Here is a 21,442-nt window from a genome sequence, read left to right on the forward strand (position 1 = left end):
CCTATAGTTACTAGAACCCAACTTTTACATTTTATGCAATTTAGTCCTTTACCTAATTAACCACACAATCGATAAAATTTTCGCATCGAAATTTTCATGTGACCTTCTTATCTTGATGCCAACCATAAAATAAAATATTTTTTTTAAATTTTTGGCTTGGATTTGTGGTCCCGAAACTACTATTTTGATCTCACCGAAAATGGGTTGTTACAATTTACCTTAACTGTTACTCGAGTATATCAGTTGACTATTCATCATGTCGACCTTTTCGTTCCTAGTCATTTAACTTTGCTTTTGGTGAATACTTCCTCAAACCTTGTTCTTTTTTATACACACTAGATACTTTACCGTACTTCGAACCCATTTCCATTTCCCATCAATGACTTCAATCCTTCACTTATTTCCTTTAATCTTAACATTCGAACCCCTAAGGAAACTTCCTTTCAAAGAACAATGCAACCAGAATATGATTTCATGTGCACACTTAACCCAAAACCAACTTACAATCACAACTCACAAATGAGCATATACACAGTTAACAAATACTTTTTTTGATCATTCAGATTTAATCCTTTATTCAAGACCACTTTCAATGCTAACCCATTACTTCTCTATATTTCTTCTATTCATTATTTTCAGTCAAATCTTAGCCTTACATAGTACTTACCATGTAACTGATAGTTACCTCATATCATATTATTTTTATCTAGTATTTTAAAGAATCATATAGAATACAAGACAAAACTTCATAAAAAACACACCACAAGGGCATTCTAATCAGAATACGCCACAAGGGCTATACATTCAAAGTTTTCCACAAGTATTGTCCATCCAGAGTTTACCACAAAGGCAATTCTTTAAAGTTCAGGTAACACCTCGCCTGGCGAAGTTCCATGATCGAATGATGTTTGTAAAAACTCAAGGATCAAGGAAGAATAACATGTATATATATGGTATGACGCATAGTTATAAGTAAGCATGAGTGGTGAAGTAGTGTTTTCCTAAAAGTCCTCTTATGGTGAATAGAGTAGGCAAACCAAGAATGTTCTGCCCGTAAGGCCCTTTATAATAAGAAGGATAAAGTATGATTGGCGAGATGGTAATCACCCAAATGTACTTTTTTGGGCGTATAGATTGGGCGAACTCCGATATAAAATAAGTGGACATGAATTCTCAGTCAAATTATGATGATAAGTGAAATTTGAATAGTGACCATGAAAGAAATGGACAAAGGGTATGAGTATATGCCAATGATATAGAACATACGTGAATAATGTGGTCCCATGCCAGTCAATGTATGGGATAAACTAGTTAGGAACTAACTCAATGAGAACTAGAGAAGTTAAAGGCCAATAAGATAACCAAATAAGTTTTGGAAAGTAGCAAAAAATGATCAAAATAACTCAGTCTTGATGTGACATTGCCCAGTTCTAAAGGAGACTTAGGTTAATTTAAAGGATACTCAGGTTAAGCTAAAGGAGGGTTGTCTTCCTCCTAAAATTTGAGGTTGAGGGCGGCGAGAAACGTCTCTTTGGAAGCTAAGTTAAAAAAATCTAGTTTTTTGATAAGAGATCTGCCTCATAACAAGGTAAGATCCATGATTTTGCTTGTTGAAAACACAAATATGTAAGTGTGTATGAAGAAATTAGGTTATGGCTGCGTTAAAAGTGATGATAATGGATTATGTTAATGAGTTAAAATGATGTGTCTCTGTTTGTTGAGAGAAAATAAGGCTGTAGTGTCTAGCTGAAAGATGGATTTGGAGCCAAGCAACTAATTTCACAAAAAAAGAGACTAAATCTAAAGTTTTAAACTACTTTTGACGCTATCAAGCGAGTCTCTAAAGTGACTATTTTATGTGTGCATGTATGCTTGCATGTTAATCTATTCTTTTTTTAAAGACAAATCTATGAAACTGAAACATGAGCTATATGAGTATGATATTTGTTCAGTGAAAGATGAATGTTTGATGAGCTTGCATGTGATGTTCGTATGATGTTATGCCTCTGATATGAGAAGAAAATATGCTATGAGCCTATCATGAGTAAGTCTCTGCATCAAAAAAGTCTACGTGCGATGGTAAAGAAAAGTGTGTCAAATGTGAATGCCTTTGATCTGATGAAGTCTGAAAGAGTAAGTCTATCAAGCATGAGTCTGCATAATGAGTCTGTCTAAAGGGTCCATCTGGACAACAAACACGAACATCTAATATGGAAAGTCCATGACCATGGAATTCGAAGACCATATAGTGTAAAACCTAGTCCAATGCCTATTGCATCATATGAGGAATTGAAGGCCACATAGTGTAAGACCTTGTTTGGGACTATGGCGTCATGTGGAAGAATATGAAAGGATGGTTGGGTGAGTACCAGGCAATGAGGAGCAAACCTCACAACGGTGAGTTTAGGCAAATCTCTATCATCAAAAACACCATATACTGAAAAGTGAAGCCTTTGTGACTAAATCTAATGTTTGTGGACACCCTTGTGGCTATCTATTGTTAGAATGGACGCCTTCGTGGCTATCTCTATGAAAGGGAACCTTTGTGGCTATCATTGTTAATGGACATTCTTGTGGTTGTCTTTGTAAAGTATACACCTCCATGGTGTTCTCTGTTAAAGGAATACCTACACGATGAAGTATGAATGAATGGCTCTTTGAGAGTGAAGTAAAGATAAGGCCCTAAAGCATGGCAAGTGTTAGAAATCCGAAGAAGTGAGATAATGAGCTAAGGTATCTAGAGAACTCTGACCACAAAAGTTTCGAATGTTAAGGACAAGGCAGACTCTGTATAGGAAAAAAAATGTTTAATGAGATGAAAGAGCACCAGAATAGAAAATGTGACGACCTTCGTGATAAGTATTAGGCATAGTCTTCCTCGTCCTAAAGTTGATCACAAGTCCAATAAGCATAAGACAAGGGTTGTGTGTTCGTTAATAAGGCAAGCAAAGTGATTAAAGACTCAGTGTGGATAAGATATGAAAAGACGTAGAAAGTAAAGAATGATGCATGTAGTACACTCTTAAGGATGTCTTACTTGTTCAAATGTAGACTACTCATTAAGGAATAGTAAGGGAAAGCACCCGCCAAAGAGTAAAAGAAAGTCCCAAGAGAATGAGAAACACACATAGTGTTTAGTACACTACGGCATAATGAAACTGTAACACCCTAAGCCTGTTTTCGTCATAGGAATAGGGTTACGGAGCATTACTATACAATCGGAGACATATAAACTTGATAACATTCAATAACTTAATAATATCATAAATCATATATTCACATGCATACTCTCCCTAAATTGAGCCCTCGAGGCCCTAAAATTATCTGAGAAACAATTCGAGGCTAAATGGAAACAATTTGAAAAGTTTAGGAAAAACGTGTAGAATTTGCAAAACAGGGGTCACACAACCGTGTGCCTCACATGACTGAGACACACACCCATGTCTCAGACCATGTAACCATCAAACTAAGGACACACGGCCATGTCCTAGCCCGTTTCCTCACTCATGTAACTCTTTGAGTACGGTCACACGGCCATGTCACACGCCCGTGTGTCAGGCCATGTAACTCACCGACTTGCACCATTTGAAATCCTCAAATGACACACGACCATGTTGCCAGGCCATGTGTCTCACACGACTGAGTCACACGCCCATGTCTCAGACCGTGTGAACCCAAAATATACCTAAAATCAAGTCATTACAATACCATTTCATACATAAACACTCAACCTACTTAAGCACAAATTCAAGGTACCTAAACATCATCCAAACATGCATAATTATGCCATTTCAAACAGCCTAATTCACCTAACCAATATGTCATTCAAAGGCATCTCAATTTGTATATAAACATTGAGACTTAAACTAGAGCAATTTAACCATTTTCCATTCTACAATCTGGTGCATTTAACCATCACATGCCAACGTAAATGACTAATTCCTTGCCATTACAATATCCTAATGAGTCATATACACTATCACTTAAAGGTACCAAAATGACATAGTTTAACAAGCATTTCCATGTCCATCAACCAAACCTACTCTTCCAAACATAACATACCAAATCACCAAAACATGTTCATAAGCTACATTTCATGCTTACCAACCTAATCCATATAGGTACTAAAGCATACCACATTTAACCATCATCAACCATTCAAATCATACCATAAGATCATGATTTTCAATCACTAAAAGTGGTCAAGACTACCCTTCTTAACAAGCCATACAAGTCCATCGTATAAACATAAACTTCAAGACGTAAGCATAATAGTTCAACCATTTAATACATCTATGAGCTATCAACACAAAAAGACCTATACATGCCATTATAAACCTAAGACATAATACCCAAAAACTACTGATTTGATTGCTAGATAATGTGATAGATCTCCGACAAGCTTCTAACCAAAAGGAGCTTCTGATAGCCTATAAAACATAGAAAAGAAAACACATAAGCAACGAATGCTTAGTAAGTTCATATAAACTTAAACGCGACTTAACATTTCTAATAAGCAATTCATAAATTAAATATATCATTACCAATGCCATAAGCTTAGTATAGGTCTATTGGAACACCATCAAACTCAAAAATTAGTAAGTTCACTTATCCATGATATAAATGAATTCATTCATAGCATAAGTAGATTTTCCATATATAATAACACATCATTTATTTTATCAATCTTTTTATAATATCATGTTACATATGAGATCGTCCATAATATATGAAATTTACCATGCATGAACATAACCTTTAATTCATCAACTATACCTTAATCATCAACCTTTTCATTTACCTACTTACCATTCCATTCCAAATGATTAGCAAAAGCCTAAACAACATCATCAATTCACAAGGTAGTGCACTTGTACATGATTCAAATGCATTCATCCATAAAAGAAGTAGATATATACACATAATCACGCCACTTGATTCATGAATCCTTTTCATAATTTCATGATTCATTTAATTTGAATACTTACCATTCCATGTCCTTTTCATGCCCATTGAACCATCTAGAATGACATCAGATACTCCAGACAGCTCACACATAGTGTGCCTTTACATATAACCGTAACATTTCCTTTACATCAGTGCTCAGAAGAGCTGTGTAATAGGCCTGCTCACACAAGTTGTGGGTCGAAATGTAAGCTACACGATGCTGCTCACATGAGCTGTGGAGTATCCACAACAAATGCAAGACCTCAGCCATCGGTAGGACATTCAAGACCAGCACCCAAAACATGAAATCCCTAATGACATGTCATTTGTATCCTAAGAATTCCTAAGGTTCAACCGGGACTTAATAGCCGTCAATTCATCATAGCATTGATACATTTATATAGTAATTCATTTATATTAAAATGACATAATAATTATTCAATATATATAACAATGAAACAGTTACAGTTCATATGAACTTACCTGTCTAAATTACAATAATGACTAAGTACAGGGATATTTGGTAATTTTCTCCTCTCCTCGATTTTCCACTTGTTCTTGGTCTAAATTAATAATTTCACTCCATTCATTAATTCTAACAAAAAAAATCAATTCATTTTATGCAATTAAATCATTTTTTGAAAATTTACAAAATTACCATCAAAGTTTACCCTTTTTGAAATTTAGTAACTAAATCTGAAACTTGCAATTTCATCATTTCTAAATAAAATTCATGCAAACCGATTTTTACCTATTTTTATAAAAGCCCATATTTATCAAAAATTTGCAATATTTTCCTTTAATTTTACCATGTTCATAAATAAGTCCTTATACCTTAAAATCATCAAAATTTACTTTAATAAAACATGTCTATTTAACAACTAAACTTAACAGTCTATCATAAAACTTCAAAAACGTATAAAATCCATTCATGGTATAATCTACAAAATTTAGTAGTTTTACAAATTAACCATTGGATTAACTGAACCTAGTTGCAACGATTTCAAAAACATAAAATTTATGACAAATGGATAAGAATATCACCTACATGCAAAGCTTGAATGTTGGCCAAATCTCTCTTGCTCCAAAAATGGAGTTTTTTCCGTCCAAGAAGAAGAACAATGAAATTATGCTTTGTTTTTCTTTTTCCTTATTTAATACATATTTTTTACTTTATTAACCTTAAAATATATCATTTAAACTAATAAAAATTAGTCACCAACCACCCACTAATTTATAGTATGGTTTATTTACCATTTTAGTCCGTTTAATTTCCTTTCCCTAGCTATTCGACACCTTTAATTAATAGAATTTAACTTTTGCATCTTTAATTAATAGAATTTAACTTTTGCATCTTTTATAATTTAGTCCTTTTCAATTAATTAACTATCTAAACATTAAAATTTCTTAACGAAACTTTAATACAACCTTAATAACACTCCGAAGATATTTAATAAAATACTTGCAACTCGGTTCATAGAAACGAGGTTCTGACACCTTATTTTCTAAACCACTTGACTTTAGGGTCATACCAGTTGAACTTAATTATTCATTCAAATAGCATAAATTGCCAATTTAAAATTTATTTTAATACCATATTTGACTCGTAAATATTAATTATTAAATATTTACGGACTCACACGTCAGATTTGTGGCCGCGAAACCACTATTTCTGACACAACTGATAAACTAGCTATTATAGAAACAGGTATTAGAGATTTTTTAAGTTCATGTGAACTTACAAAGGTTATTTCATGTTTCAAGTCGTAAATGAATGACTGCTAAGGAACAATGCTATAGCTATGCCAAGGGAAGAAGTGTGTTGGTCTGTTATACGTACAAAGGACGTCAAGTGGCATGATCAAGTCTATTCATAAGTACTAAGTTGCACTTCTATGTTATCTTAATAGGCGAGGAGAAAGAAATAGGAATGTGTTAAGTATTAAACCAATTTATACTCGATAGTATAAAAGATAGAATAGAAGTCGATGTAAAATCTTACTATTTCAAAATATATACGAAAACATACAATGTACACTTATAGGAAATTCTGTCTTATTCCCATATAAAAACTTTTATACAATTAAATGAAAACAGGAAATTTCAAGTTACATAGGCAGAATAGATAGTAAAAGTATAGGTAACATATGTATAAGGCGTAACACCTTGGATTCGAATCTAGTGGATCGGGTCAGGTTTGGGGCATTACAGTTTGCCACAAAGAATGTCCATTCGGAGTTCGCCGCAAAGGCAATTATTTCAAAGTTTGCAACAAAGGCTGACAAAATGCCACCTAGACATTCTAAGGTTGTCATGTTTGCAATAAGGATTTTCCTAGACTCACATCGCGTGAGGTTTGCCCATTACCGCTCTGGGACATGTAGAGAACCCCTGATGTCAAATGTCGTCCTTTGTTCCTTTTTCAGAGTGTGTCATGGCCATGGACTTTCTTTTCGGAGTTTCATATCAGAGTTCATGTTTTTTGTCCCAATGGACTTCATCAATTACCACTGAGATTACCAGACTCACATGACAACTCACAACATAGAACAACTCAAACTCAATATTTCAATCACACATCATAGAACCATTAGAACACATACTATGCATTCCAAACACATACATATAAATTTACTTAAACATAATAAGTACTCATATGTAATTTATCATGCATTTGGACCCATCTAACTTCTTATCAGACATACATACACTCTTTATCAATCCTTTATATACTCAATCACGATTTCCAGAATATAGGTCAAGAATTGCAGAAGTTGATATTAAGAGTTCACCTGACTAATTGATTATTTTCCATAATTAGATTTTACCTGTATACTTGTCATTCAACCTCTTATACATGAAATTCTGCACCTATTATCTTTGCTCTTGCAACATTTCTCCTATGCTTTACTCATTCCTTTACTACTCAAAATTCATCATTATCTAGATCATCTACGAATAGTATTCACATGTAAGAGTCAAAATAGAGACTTACCTGCAGCAGCTTTACTCTAGACTAAACATCTAATATGCAGTTAGTAGCAACTACTGCTGACAGAACATAAAAATACCATTAAAACCCATGCACATATATTTTACCATCATCACAAGCATTAACAACTCCCATGTATAGTCTTATACTTTTATCTTATTGTTCAACCATTTCTAACAGACTTACTCTTTTAGAATTTAACATGCATAACTATAATACTTACGCTGAAATGAAATAATCCACTTATTAAGATAAAATCCTTAGTTTCATCTTAACAAGAGAGACTACAATCAACTCTAAAGAAAATCAACCTCAACATTTTAATGGAAGAAAGAATAAAACTCCTTTTCTCATGTTCATATTCAAATATATATAAGATCCATGTCCTCAAAGTGGAACTTGACATATGTCACATTCTTTTTGGATTGTCTTTATTAATGGACTACAACATCTGAGAAAAACATAAATGACAATCTAAAATTTTAATTACCCTGTTAATCATCCATTTGGTTCTTAACTGGCTTACCTTGCAACTTAACTTGCATAATGTTTTAGACAAATAAGGTGCACTATACCTCTAGCGTGAACTCATCCAATAATTACTTTTTTACTTGGTTTACATATTATTCCAACTAGCATAGTAGCCTGACGTAGAACCATCATTAATATACACATTGATTGGAATACGCTCATCCTGTACGTAAGAAAAAAAATACTTAGGCAGATACTATTTCTTCAAACAAAATAATTTAAGACTACTCACCATAACCTTGAACTCGTGACCATTAAGGTGTTTTATGGTAAGTTTCTTAATCTTTCTGTACTCGTGGATTTTAGAAAATGAGAAGTTGAGGGCTTCTGAAAAATTTGAAAGGTTTTTGCAAGTCTCTAAATTCTAAATTTTAAAGCATGAATGTCTTCGATTCAATTGGTATATTTGGTTGTCATGCTTAGTTAACCAGGATGAAGGAGACTCTAGTATTTGGAAAAGCTAAGTTGGTAGGGAGGAAGGACAACAAGTGAGTTTATGTACTCCACCATTAGGTGTTTTTTGGTTGTTGAGTTGTTTCATGCTCTATATTGAGTTTGGTCAAATTCTATGATTGTATACGATTGTGGTTGAGTGAAAAAGTTAAGCATGCAGGGAAATGTGCCCATATTGTAATAAACATGTAATTGTTTTTTCTTTATTTGAATGATGAATAAATAAATAAATCTAATTTCATATTTCACTATTATGTCTTTTGTATTTTTCGTCTTTTATATTTTGCATGCATAGAGTGGCAAGCAAATATTAGATCATTGATTATCTTAAGTTCAAACTGAAGATAAGTGGCATTGTAAGTACATTTACATTGCAAGAAAGATAATTTACTTCAGTAGATAATCTAACTGAGTCTGTAATCTCATAAAAGAATCAAAGTGAGCATTTTATTTAAATATTTAGAAGGATTATTATGTCGTTTACAATTCAAATTGGGGAGATGGCTAGTCTTGGCTATCAGAGTAGTTAACTCCACGACTGACATAGATGTATTCATTAATAAAATGATACATTGGACTAGACCCAAGATGAATAAATTTTGAATTCGTTTGTGAATTAATTCACTTGTGACATTCATGGTATGATTTACTTAAATCCTGATTAGCATGACATGCGTATGCAACTCATGTGCTTTGATATAACTAAAGATGATCGAGCCCATAGCTGGTATCTTGGGTACATGACTTGTGTATGTCATGGCTTTACTAGCAATAGTGGAATTCATAGCTCAATTAAAGAGTCATTGATATCCTCTCACTGGCATTGTGTGGATTGATAAATATAGAACGTGGTCACGAGTTGCTTGTTCTTAAATGAGTAATTTATCACAGTCATTTGTTGACAGTAATCATATTAATCATTAAGAAGACACAATGGTGACAATGAGATAAAATAGGATTGTATCGAGTGAACTGATTTAACTCAAAGGAATCAAGGATATCATATGAGGATAACACACACATGACGAGGTAATTGGATAAAGCAGTTGGATGAATTGCTTTCATGAAGAGTATACAATAAGGAATTTTCAATCATGGTACTTCTTGGAGATTGACTCCATAATTAACTAATTGTGAATTATCAAAATAATGCTTCTAGACATAATTACAATTACTAGGCCCTAATTGTATATGTTCGATTGGTCTCTTTGCTAGCTCAACAAAAGCTCGATCGGACTACATTTGAATCAAAAGAAAATTCTATGACCTTGGAAAAAAATTAATTGAATCGATTTATTCGATGTGGAATTAAATTAGGTGGTCGTGAAAATTGGTCAACTAGAAAATTAGATTCAAGAATTTTCTTGAAAATTTAAATTGGAAAATCTAAGTGACTTTTGGAAAAATTATTTTTTTATCAAGTAAAATTAAATTAATCAAATTAATTAAAATTAATAGATATTTTTATAAATTAATTTTCAAGTCAAACAATTGGCCCAATGGGTAATTAAATTTGAAATTTTGACTTGGGATTATAAATTGGGCCCGAAAGCCCAAAATTGAGACCAAGACCCAAAACTGGTCGAACCAAGCTTGGTATGTGAAAGTGGGTCAACGATCCAACTGGTGGTTAGACCAAACTAGTTGGGTTGTCACTGACTCGGACCAAATCAGATCAGGGTGGCGTAAGGGTGTCGAACCTATACCACCAGACACGACAGTGCAAGCGGCGACATCCCAGTTGCCAACGGCGGTTGGTCTTCGGTGGCTGAATAGTAGAAGAGTTACACTCCTACTAGCACTCTACCAAAGAATTTGATTTTAGAATAACTATTCCAAAAATAATATTATTTTAATAGTTTTATATTAAATTTAATACTTATCTTAATAGTATTTTATTAATTTAACATTAAAGTGATTATCTTAATATTAAATTACATTTAATGTTTATACTGTAGAAAAACATTCTATTATTTTAATAAGATTTAATATTAAATTTAATCTAATATTTATCATTACAAAAATTATATTAATTTAATATTAAAATGATTAAGTTTAATCATATTTGAACTCTCTAAACTCTCCCTATATAAAGAGAGCATTGGGTTATTATTTTTCACACACTTGAATTGAAGATAAAGTTATAGAGAGAAAATTGTCTAAAGAGATTATTCCAAAAAATTTCAAGAGATAATTTTCTAATTTACAACTTGACCCAAAAGTTTAGAGAAGTTACAAAATTACCCCACTGGTAATTTTTGTGAAAATATTTCTAATTCGAAGCAATCTCACACTCGGCAGATGTGAGCTTGAGGATAGCGGAAAGACTACTCAGTTGAAGCACTCATCCTAAACGAATCGAAAATGTACAATTTTCATACACTTTTTAACTTAAATTCATGCGAATTCGATTAAATTCTTGTCGAAAAATAATTAATTTTTATAAAATAATTAAAGTGCACTTAAAATATGAACATATTGAATTTTAGTTAATTTCATAATTATTTTTATTAATTTTGGTTATTTTCGACAAAATTGCACAAAGGGCGAAAAATGGCTCGGTAGATACTGCTAGAAGCACAAAACTGAGAAGCAATTTGAAGTACCAAGGAAAATTAATTTCTAGCTTAAGACGGTCCAAAATTATGTGTGTTAATTCATAATTTAATTAATTTTAATTTATATCCAAGTTAATTTGGGTTAATAAATTATTATTAATTAATTATGAAAAAATAGTCCAATTGAAACGAACCGAGTGAACTGAACTGGCCAAGAAAAGGACAGCCCAAAACCGTCCAAGTGCTGACCCAATTCAGCTCATTAGCTGATTATTTAAGCTACAAAGAAGCCATTGAAGACTTGTTCAAATTGCAATTCAGCCCCTCTACAATTGGTGGCTTTGAAGATTTGCCCCAAGCCATATTTAGCAAAGTTGAAGCCATCAACTTTGCCACATAGATGGTCGGCCAAGGGGTGGCTCTTTGGCTGCTATTTTTAGCATATTTTACCTGCCACATTCAGCTATAAAAACCCCCATTGGCTGATCATTCAAAGCATCCCTCATTCATTCACATCTCTTCTCTCCTCTCTCACTTTCTCCTCTCATTTTCCCTTTTAAAATCCTTTGCTCTCTTGCAAATTTATCCTCTTGGAAAAGGGGTATTCATCAACCATTTTGGAGCAACATTGAATTGTTCATAGCAGCCTTGATCGGCGAGGACAACAGAGAACGAAGACAGAGCAAACTAGTCAAGCCACGGAGAAACACCGAATTTGATTCTTATTCCCTATCTCTTTAATTTTTGTTGTTGTTATGATGAACATATCTATGAATGTTTATGTTGTTGGAATGGTTAATTTAATCAGCTTAGCTTGAGTTTAATTCATGTTGGTTTGATTGCATTTCATCTACTTAAATTATTAAATTGTGTTTATGTTGTTGTAGGCCTCGGTAAAATGCTTGATTAAGTAAAATTGTGCCTAAGTTATTCTTGCATTACGATTGTGAGGTAACTAATGAATTAGTTATTTAAACGAATTGAAATTGTAATTAATGGACACAATACTTAATCAGTGCATGTTTATTCTTCTAAGGTAGCTGAAAGTTAAATTAGCATTGTATCTAGTGATACATTTGCCTTGCATAACTTGCAAGATTATTGTGATTAAACTGTTTCAAGGTAAGGATACCTTGTTACCTCACATAGTCTTTTATATTCTTATTAGATTTAATTAATCGTTTGAATTGACATAGGGATATGCAAGAGATTAGTTCAATTTAATGAGTATGTATGTGCAATAACATGTTTGCTTATTAAAATCTATTTAATCGTTTGAATTAACATAGGGATATGTTAAGAGATGAATGGATTTGTGTAGATGAGTATGTTCATAAGTTAGCAAATTACCGAGTTGACGTGAATTTATTTGTAACAACATAAACATGAGTTTAATAATTCTAAGTTAAAGAAATGTGATTAATCCAACACAATTATGTCATCTTGATTAAATCGTATTTTGAAATCGTGTATTTTAGATTTATTTCTTCAGTTTGCTTAGTTTAAAATCTTAGTTTTTAATCACCCTCTTCAAACAAAATATTTTTCTTCACCAAAGTGTTTTAAATAGCATTCATAAATAATTCTTTTCACAATCCCTGTGGGTACGATAACTCGACATTTATTTGTCACTTTATTACTTGTTGTGATTGTGTACACTTGCACATTTTCGTCGTTCCATATACTCTATGATATAGTATGAATAAATAGTATTGATTGTAATGATGTGTGCGATATGCATGATTATAAAAAGTGGGGTACGACAGGAATTATTTGGCGGGTTAGTTGAAGATAGGAAAATTGGCATAATGGAGGAATGAACAGATTGAAAGCGAATCAGAGTCACTAAAATATGATAATGGCTCGACCTTGCGGGTGAACACGTAGGTGTTTGAATTAATAAGGAAGATTTGATGAGATTTTGTTAGATAAATGGTCTGCTGGCTCTACGGAGTGGCATCATGGGAATAATCTATTGGCTCTACAGAGTAGCACTATGAAAATGGTCTACTGACTCCCCAGAATCGAAAGTCCACAGTTAAACATGGCATGATCTAGTAGAGGACAGGTTTGCCTTTATAGAAAAACAAAATCTACCAAAATAGTAAATAGGGAAGCCTATCAGAGCATATATGTGAAAACCACTAATTACTCGCACGATGAAAAGCCCGCCATAACGGCTATAGCACAATGGGAACACTGGCAAGTGTGTTGATAAAAGGTTCACACAGACGCGAAGGCAATAGGAATATGTGAAAGCATCTTGTACGTGGAAAAAAAAGGTTTTCCTTCAGAATATTTGCAAGTATGTATTCACTATTAAGAGTCTGTCAGAGGCAACGAACAAGCTAACATTGGTTGTGAGAAAATGGGAGAGTTCTCTAGACTATTTCTAAGTGTTTCTTGGAAAATAGGTCGCTAAAATAGGGAAAATCCATCAATGACTATCTTATTTGGAAAGTTTTCCAAGGACCATTTTATGTGGAATGTCAACCAAAGACTATCTATTCTGTAAAACCTACTAGGAATTATTGAATGAGGGGGACGTCTGTAAGGATTATTTACTCTGGGAAAGTGCACCAAGGGTTATTTATTTTGGGAAATCTGTTAAAGATTATTTGATGAAGGAGAAGTTCGCCAAGCGCTATCTTGAATATGGGAATATCTTCAAGGACAATCTTGTTGAAGGAAAGTCCATTGGGACTATCTTATACGATTCTCTAAGAAAGGGGTTTAATCGTACGACAGTCCACCAAACAATTGATTTAGAAGCTTCCTATTGAGGTTAAATACATAAAGTTTCCTTCTAGATAGGTATCTAAGTCAGCTGTGTTATATACATAAAGAGATCCAAATGATACTGTCTATTTATCAAAAATTCTCAGAAAATGAAGAGTAATGGATAAGAATTTGCCACTAGGACAAAGTGTGTACTAGTCTGCCAGAGTTAACAAATGATACCTATGTTAGCTCAAGAGACGAGATATCAAATAAGTTTATCAAGTGAGAAAGACTCTAAATTTGAAATGAAGTTTAGGTCTCTTGTAAGAGTTGTCGGGAATCATACAATTTAGCGGAATCTTACAACTAATATATCCACGAATGATTTCTTTAGGAATAACGTACAAGCATCGCCTATTGCAGTCAAATTGCAAAATCTTATTCGAAACTCAAGTTTAATTACATGCATTAATTCTTTATACTCGTGATACTGAGAGTTATTAATTAATAAATGATGTATGGAATCTCACTAAGTTCATTTGATCTTATGAGTGGTCTGCCTTAAATGCAAGATCAAAGGCTGTTATAGAATATGTAGGAAGGAACCAAGCCAGACCTCGCAGAATACAAGTGGACTTCTTTGATGCAGTGAACATATATAAATATGCCCTTAGAGGCTACGCCTCAAGGATTGAATATGTAACTAAACATAATCTAATTCGTCAAATTACGTGTATAAGTATATTTAGTAGATTGGTATGTTTGTAAAGAACCTTAATCTGCTTAGTTAGTAAATTGTATAATAAAAAAGTTCTATATGATGTTCATTTATGGAAATGTTATGGCTAGTTAATTAATTGGATTAAAGTTGTATGAGAACGTATTATTGAATCTGGCATAGAATTAAATAAATTGGAAATATATTGTTAAGTAATACGGTTTAATTGTGGCATTTGGTACCCAGACCCAACAATTGGGTCAGGTATAGGGTGTTACATACTGTGATTTTCCTCGCCAAGTTTTTCTAACTAGATTTATAGCTTTATTTTTATCTTATTTCCCAATACCTCAGAAAAGACCAATATCAATTGTATTCCACCTTCCTTATTTGGGTGTACGAATATTGAAGTTCTGTGTTAACCTTGAGGGGCAACGACCACTACACGGTTACACTGACCAGGGTGAATTTGCTTCTATTGCAATGGTTCTTCCACGACACAGTGCTTCTTTCTTTTATTTACACTTGGCTTATTTTCCAGTCAGTGCTAACTATTTTGTTTTGTACTCGTATTTTTCCAACATACTCGACTACCCCCTCTTTTTATGCTGGAACTTAAGTTTCTCAAATGTAGCAGGTAAATGTTTAGCATCCCAAATATATGCACTAATCTCTAAATAATCCACCTTATTTGACCTTAATCAATTAAATGCGATCGAAAAATCTCCTTCAAGCTCAACAGAGAAAAAGCCCATCTCCACCGCAAACTGGATCACCAAAATTGTACCACCCCTTACCCATGTTCAACACCGGAATAGGGTACGAGGCATTATCAAAGTTTACCAAATTAATTTTTTGTTATTACGAGTTAAATACTATTCATTTAGCAAAACATGTCATGACATCCTTTAGATGGGCCTTCAAAGCCCAAAACATACTTCGGGACCAAACCAGGATTAAATCGAAACCATAGGGAATTTTTTACAAAATTTCAAATTTTTTTTATAAGCTCAATATAACCCCTTTATAAATATCCAACCTTCCCTGCAATTTTAAAACCGAGACCAATTCAAACCAACCAATCCATTTCAACTAATTTGACACCAAATCATACTTCTATTATAATTATACCATTTAGCATATTCATCACTCTTTACTTTAATACGTATTCATTAAACAAGTCTTAGCATTTATTTAATCATCAAACCATATACATGCCATATAAATTAAAAAGGAAATTTAAAAAAGCTACCGGAGATAATCTGGATAATGTGATCCTCAGTGTTGATCTGATCCTCCGTATATTTTTACGTCAATCTACAAGAGACATTGAATACACTCAAGTAAGCTTATAGAAGCTTAGTAAGTTCATAGGCATAAAACATAAATCTTACCAAACATTCATACACTTATACAATATACACAATTACTAAGTTCACCTGTCACCCACAATCATTGGTGAGTTCCCTTGTATAAACTCACTACCACTTATCCACTTACTTTAATTCTTTTAGGGCCCTTTGCCACTTACCATTCTTTATCAAATTAGGAACAGTTGCAGAAAATTGAGTACTTCACTTCCACTTTGCCATAGTATAACTATGGTCTTGCGTATCGTCACTTATCACTTTCCGAAGCCATAGTCCTGCCACAGTCTTACACAGATCACATTTATCACTTGTCACTTGTCATTGATCAGATAAGTGAAGCTAAAGCTACCACTTATCACTTGTCACTTGTCACTAATCAAATAAGTGTAGCTGAGGCTACCACTTATCACTTGTCACTGATCAGAAGTACCCAAATCCGACGTTTCACTTAATTTGATCATTTATTCGATTTTCACATTGTTATTTTATTCTCAATTCATCAATAAATATATCTCATCATACATTATATAATTCATAAAATTAACATTTAATCATTAAATTTCAACCATATGAACTTACCTGGGTCGATTTACAAAATTTGTGAAAGTTCAGGGACTAATCAACTACTTTTTCCTTTCCTCGACTTGCTTCGGGTTCTCGATCTATCATTGTAAAATCATTCACTTATGTATTGAGTTCACATTCACTCTATTTCACATTCTTAATGTTTATAACCAACTTATAAGTAACATTATCTATAATTTCACTATTTACTTATGTATATTCAATGTTGTCCATTCGTGTCATAGTCACTAAATTATTTTTATCTTGAGCTACAGAACTCCAAATTAGGATTCGCTAATTTTTCCTGAGACTAGACTCATATATCTTCTTACCATAAAACTTTCAGAATTTTTGGTTTAGCGAATAAGTACATTTTATTCTTTAAAGTCACCCCTATTCTATTTTCTAATAGTTCCGACCCTGCTTCACTAAAAATTAATTATCTCCTCGTACGGAATTCAAATGATGTTTCTGTTTATTTCTCTTCAAAATATACTTATTCAGGATTTTAAACATATAAATTTAATCCCATAGTTATTTTTCTCAATTTTTTTATGGTTTCCCAAAATCAAAACAGGGGAACCCGAAATCATTCTAACCTTATCTCACAAAATTTATTATATCTCATTATTTACAATTCCATTTCTTACACCATTTTTTCTATAAGAAACTAGACTCAATAAGATTTAATTTTATATTTTATTCATCCTTTAATTCGATTTCTAAAATTTTTGGTGATTTTTCAAAGTTAGACTACTGCTGCCTCGAAAACTGTTTTAGTGTAAAATGTTGATTTCCATTTTGCCCCAAATTTCACAGTTCATACAATTCAGTCCTTACTCAATTAACCCCTCAATTAATCTAATTTTTCTAAATTAATACTTTACCTAGACATTATAAGTTATTTCACAACTATTGAAATTCATAATTTTCACAAAAAACCCTAACTTCAAACTCTTTTACAATTAGGTCCCAAACATTCACTTTCTATTCAATTCTTTCAATAAAATCAGCATATAAACAATTTAAAACTCTAATTCCATGCTAAAGCATCATATACTTCCAGAACATATTCATAGAAACTTTCAATTTCTTTCATAGAATCAAAAAATAATGAATTCAACAAGTAGACCTAGTTGTAAAAGTCCCATTTATGATCAATTATGAACTTAAATTGGTCTAAGTATGGAATTTTGAGAAGAATCGCTAAAAAGGGTAAAAAGTGTCAAATGGTAATTTTGCTGAAAAGGATAATTTAATCAATTCTTGAGACTTCAAAGCTGAAAGTAATATTTAAATATGATATTTGGCATCTGGAATTTATTTTGGATCTTTTGAACCTCGTATTAATGGGAATGGGCTTCAAATTGGCATAAAATGGACTTGAAACATGTAAACATGAGCCCAAAACCCATTTGTTGGTTTCTTAAAGATGAGAAAGAAACACATTAGTTCATTCTCTTCTTCTCTAACGAAAATAACAGAAAAATACGGAAAGTTCACTTCCTTTCTTCCATTTTCTTGCTCATTTCACCAATTTCTCTCAAAATTTTCACTACCCATCTTAAGATTTTGATAAAATCTCTATGGAAACTACCTCTTAAACTCATACTTATTTCACCAATTTCACCAATTTGAGCTTAAGGTTTATGGAGCTTTTGTGAGGGAAGATGAAGCTAGAGTGGTTATATTTTTGGTTTTCTACAATGGTAAGAATAGTTTTCTACACCTTCATTAATTGATAGTTATTGAGATATGATATGAAAAAGCTTAGAATGAATTTATATTAATTTTTGGTTATATTTTTGGTTTATGGTAAATGAGGAAATGGTAGTTAATGGATGTTCAAACTTGATTGATGGTGGAATAAAACTTGTGAAGGCTTGATTTAGTGTTGTAAAGCATCCATTGATGTAAGTATCATGGATACTCTTCTTTCTCCCAAGTTAGTAAGCTTGCAGTTATGAATTAATGTTGCAATTAAATGTTTAACATTGTTAATAAAATGTGAAATTTCATGGCATGATGTGTATGATAAAACTCTAAAATATGGAAGAGTGGAAATATTCTAGGCATGCTAATGTATTAGTGAACATGTGTGAACCATGTGACTAATATGAAAAGGTTGAATAATGTCATTATGGCTAAATTATGTTAAAATATAAAGTCATTAATACTAACAAGAATCAATAGAAGCTATAATATGGAAATGGCCATAACATGACAAAGGAAAATTGAACACTGAAAACTTGTATAAGGCCTAATTAACAATGCGAAATGAAATTATATGTGAAGGCATTTGGGTGCCTAAAAGTAATCTGAGCTATGTAAACTAAAATAAAAGAATATAAGGGAATGTAAATCATGTTTATAACCAAGATAAATATACACATATTATGAGAAATGAAACTAACTGCTAATTTCTATTTTAATGGCATGAGCCGTGTAAATTTTATTTAAAGTGTCAAAAGTCACGTGATCTTTACTAAATCCTAGTAGAGTGTCAAATACCATGAGAAATTTTTACTAAAACTAAAAATTAAATTGAAATGGAAAATTGCACTGAAACTAATAATAATTTGATAAGAATTCTTCTAATAAACTGAATTAATAAAACAAAGCCCTCGTAGCTTAGTGAGCTAGCTAGGATGTGATTGACATGTCAATAGATGACTTCTGTTACTAGTACTTCGTTACTTCTGTTATTAGTACTTTTATACTTTTGTTACTAGCACTTTGGTGCTTCTATTACTGGCACTTTAGTGTGATTCTGTTATGGTTTTCGAACACTAATGCTATGACGTTTTTGTTATTACAATGTGTTGGGTGGTTAGCCCTGAGTATCCAACATTTGTCTTTGAGTCAACTCATGGTGTAATTAATTGCAAACTAATTAATAAGATTGACCATGAACATAAGAAAATGAATATTAATAATAGTACGTAATAAAAAGCTAATAAGCTATAATAATTGTAAATAATTGAATAGAAATATAAGCTACTAAGAAAGTGGTGTAAATGAATGACATAATATATTGTGGTGTGATTGAAAGCCTTAATGCGTTATTAAGGTGAGTTAATAATTGTGCAAGACCTTGGGATGAAAAATGAAATTGAAATTGAAAGGTAAGATTCATAAATGAATCAAATGTCAAAACTAGAATATATGCATAATAGGAACAGTCAATAAATCATCAAGCTATAAGTTGAGGCTTAACTTGCAAATTCACATGAAATGGTTAAATTAATAACAATGTGGCTTAAATAAACTTAAAAAAATGATTCGTCTAAAGAGCTCAAGGTTATTAAAGACTTAGGATAAACTTTAATTATTCTTGTTACTTATTAAGCTTTATAGCTCACCTATTAGTGGTTTAAAACACGTAGGCGCAAACTTGCCAAGAAGTTGCTATGATAGTTACGAAGCATCACATCGCGCGATGATCCTATAAGGTTGTTTTTCAAATGTTAAAGTGCAATTTGTATTATATTAGTAGGATATATACTAAGTATCGTGATGAATATAAAGATTGTAATGTGAATCACATGTACTTAAGGCATCAATGTGTAATTTCATATGTCAAATAGTACTTGAAACTTGGGTATGGTGTAGTGGCTGAAGGATTAAGAAATTAGTTAATGTTCAAAAATGTGTAAAACTGTAATGGCTTGAGCCGCCTAAACGGCTCCTTAGCAAAAAAAATAACTCCAGTATCGCCTAAGCGGGAGCTTTGGCAACTTGGGTGGCAACTTAATGTACTTTTACTCTTTTTTGTTTTACTTAATTTCTTATAAATTCTTTAAGGATCTAAGTAACTTTTAAAAAATTAAGTAAATTCCTATATTTTACAAATTACCTAATTCTTTTGTTTTAATTGGCATTTTATGATTTTTGAACTTTGATTTGAAAGCATAAAACTCATTTTAAATAGAATTTAAATATGTTTACATAATTTTATAAAAATATTTTATCCTATAACTTTTTAAAATAAAGTATTGGTTTTGCTCTAAAAACGTCTTGTTAGCATCTTGCGTTCAAATCGACTATCGCAAGGGATGTTATGGTTTGAGTTACCAAATGTCTATTAGACGTATACACTGAAGCATATAAGAGATTTCTCGAAATTAACAATTTTTCCCAAAACACTGCTCATATTCACTATTGATCCCTTTAACCATATTGGCTCCCTCAACGTGACTTCACCAAAAATGATATTGTCATTGAAAAAAGAAAAAGTTGCGTTATAGTAGGACCTGCCCTACCAACCTTAGCCCCTCTTAGTACACCCTCATAATTAGCAATTCGTAAAAGAGTAGAAAAGCCCTCATTGCAAATTAGAAACAATGAGGGATTTAATGGGTGTTGAAGACCTCTAAATAGGGTAATTATACCTCTAGCAGACCCATTAACCACAACAAAATATTGAATTGAAGAAACAAATTGCATCGACAAATTAACCCATCAATCCACAAAGCCTATTTTAAGCAACATATCCGCGATTGTCATTCAACACAATCATAATCTTTCCTTCTATCTAGCTTGAGAGCAAAAGACCCCTTTCGCCTCTTGCACCTTTTCTTGAAAGAGT

This window comes from Gossypium hirsutum, chromosome A02, assembly GCF_007990345.1.
Source record: "Gossypium hirsutum isolate 1008001.06 chromosome A02, Gossypium_hirsutum_v2.1, whole genome shotgun sequence".
In the NCBI taxonomy this organism is placed as follows: Eukaryota; Viridiplantae; Streptophyta; class Magnoliopsida; order Malvales; family Malvaceae; genus Gossypium; species Gossypium hirsutum.